The sequence below is a fragment of the Chinchilla lanigera genome, unplaced genomic scaffold (assembly GCF_000276665.1).
Source record: "Chinchilla lanigera isolate Chin_1 unplaced genomic scaffold, ChiLan1.0 scaffold00030, whole genome shotgun sequence".
Classification (NCBI taxonomy): domain Eukaryota; kingdom Metazoa; phylum Chordata; class Mammalia; order Rodentia; family Chinchillidae; genus Chinchilla; species Chinchilla lanigera.
The window spans coordinates 20646552-20649529 of record NW_004955431.1 but is presented as its reverse complement, the minus strand read 5'-3'; the positions used below and the strand labels follow the sequence as shown (position 1 = coordinate 20649529).

Sequence of the window (2978 nt, the reverse complement as noted above, 5' to 3'; positions counted from 1 at the left end):
TAGCCCAGGCTGGTCTCGAACTTGCAATGATCCTCCTGCTTCAGCCTCCTGAGTGCTGAGATTTCAGGCATGAGCCACTATGCCCAGCTAGAATAGCTGGATTGAATGGGATGTCTCGTCCTAGTTTAATGAGGAATCTCCAAACTGATTTCCACAGTGGTTTCACCAGTCTACACTCCCACCAGCAGTGGAGAAGGGTTTCTTTTTCTCACAGGCTCGACTGAAAGAGTGAATGAAATCTAGGAGGTACAATAGACATTGTAAAAGGAAAGAAAGCTGCTCAAAAGGAAAGAACAACTGGGATGAGGGAAAAGAGAAGAGAAAGAAGGGGAAATACATGTATATCTGTACACACAGGTTAGCTAACATAGTTGTACTACTGACTTTTATTGCTCTATTGAAAGGAACGGTTAATGTTTAAGTGTATGATCAATCGTACGTGTCTGTATTTGTTTATCTGAGCATCCAAATTGAAGATATCAATATGTAATACAACAACCATTGTTAATGTCTTATCACCTTGTCTGAAATTCTGCATTGCTTGTATTGTTTTTGTGTTATTTTCTAAATGTAGGTGTGTTTGTTAAGATGGTTTTGTTCTTTTATCTTTAAAATAAAAAAAATAGGTTTGACCATTAACATTTTACCAACTTGCTTTATAATTCATCTGTTTATCTACCCATTTTATTATTCACCCATTAATATATCATATGTGTTTTATGTATTTCAAAGTAGATGTGAGTAAAAGAGGGTATTGTATTTTGAAGGAGTAGAATCGAAGTATATTCTTACTCCTGTAAGATTGGATGGAAAATTTATTAAATTTAGAAAACAAAAGAAAACAAAGAACAAGCTTGCCCAGAATTAGGCACAGAAACTCATCAAAGTTCATGCTTTAGGTTCTGGAAAAAGTATGCAAGCTATTTCACTGTTTTGTTTAACTCTATCAGCCCCGTAGACATTTTCAGTACTTATGCAAATGCTTGGTTCTCTGAAGCATGCGCTGCCTACTGCAGAGAAGTGAGATCTCTTCTATAGATGATCAGGAAAAATTACCTGGAATGTTCTCAGTAAGTATTTTTTGTTTGCTGTACACTCTAATATCCTCCCTCCCAGTTATTCCTTAAGCACAGAAATACAGTGCTTTCTACATCTCCCTCTGCTCATTAATAAAGTGAGTTTTTTTATTACTTATCTCACAGAGACGCCATAGGATCAAATGTGAAAAAATAAAACAATACTTTGTCAACGTGTAGCACTTTGCACGTCTGTGATACCGTTACCATCAGTACTCACACGCATCTGCAAGAAAGCAGTCTAGGTAATGCTTCACATGGCTGCACCGCTTTTAAAGTCAGTCAGAAAAGACTCAAAGGTTAAAGGGAAAGAGTGTTGGCAGTCAGACTCCTTATCAGTCAGTCATCCCGTCAGGGATCTAGGAGGACTTTGGCGTGTATCACATGGACTTGTTTTCCTTAGTGAAGTGTTTGTTTTGGAATCCATCCCGGCTTTAAAACAACGCTTCCATTAGCTTGGCACAGCACCTGTAAGTGATCCATTTTATCTGCCCAGTGCCAAATGATCCTGCTAACTGCATGCCATCTACCTTGGTGGTGCTGAAAGGAGAGGAGCAAGGATTTCCTCAATACATAGAAGGATCTGGAGAAAGTTTATTTCTCTGAATGAACATCTAGTAATGAACTTTTTTGAATGCAAATTTCTGAAACAAAGTATCAAGTACATTGAATGACAGAAAACCTCTCTTCCTTTATATGGAGGAAATTCTGCTACATGAATACCCAAGGCTTGCAAGTACAAAGCGGTATATTTTCTATTTTGTGGCTGGACAAACACAGGAAAGTGAGGAGCAAGGTCAAAGTTAACTGGAATAGCAAGAAAAGATAAAGTAAGAAGGGAGCCAAGTTTATCGTTAATTACTATTACTGAGAACCTGCCAGATCTCTGGCACTTTATGTGTAAATGGAATTGAAGACAAAGGTTTGAAGTCACCCTTGCCCTAAAAAGACATTCATTCTAGGCTGGGTGTGATGGTGCACACCTGTAATCTCAGCACTTGGAAGGCTGAGGCAGGAAGATTGCCATGAGTTTGAGGCCAGCCTGGGCTATATAGCGAATTTAAGGACGGCTTGAACTACATGGCAAGACCCTGCCTCAAAAAACTAAAAAAGAAAAAGAAAACATCCTTTCCACTAACAGTCAGGTAGAGAAAACAATGAGATAAAAAAATTTTAAATTGTAAATAGACAGGATAGGATGTGTAAAAAGAGAAAAAGAAGTGTGGTATAGGATTTGACTACAAGTTGTATTCAACATGTGCATTGAGCTTCGTTATAACATACACAAAAGACGACAATGAAAGAAACCTCTAAATGGATATAAATGATTACTGCCCAAACCAAGTCATGCTTCTCACTCAGGAAAAGGAGAATCAGAGTAGCCTGGCTGTACTTAATAAAGAAGAGTCTTCTTGGTCCATGAAATCAGCCAGAGTAGTGCTGGAAGCTAGTATATGTGTTAAACTTGAGATGGCTGCATCAAACTGTCATCCTCAGATCCACTAACCACCACAGACGTACAAGTCCCATGGGCTGCTTCTGTATCCATGTTGCAAACTTCTAACCATATTTACTCTTTGACTTTCTATATAACACATATGGGGTGAAAAACAAGAAGTGGTCCAGAAGGGTCAAGAACTTGTGCGTCCTGCTATTGAGATTTCTCACTGTACTTATAATAAATTAGAATGAGTGTTAACACATGTACATGTGTGTGATACAGAAATATAAATATAGTCAGTGTCTATTTATAAAAGAAACACTGCTAAATCTGAATTTAAGCAATGCAGATATGTGGATATTTGGGTGAAATTTTGCACGGTAAGATAGTTTTACATTCCTGTAGGACTCCATAAGGGTCCTTACTATGCTATTTGATGGCATTGTTATTTCTTCTTTTTT

General features: G+C 37.8%; 1 protein-coding gene across 1 annotated transcript in view; it reads right to left on the bottom strand.

The window, feature by feature from the left end:
* Positions 1–2978, bottom strand: part of Atrnl1 (attractin-like 1) — a gene marked incomplete at its 5' end in the record, with an annotated part of 750654 nt that overhangs the window by 95489 nt on the left and 652187 nt on the right.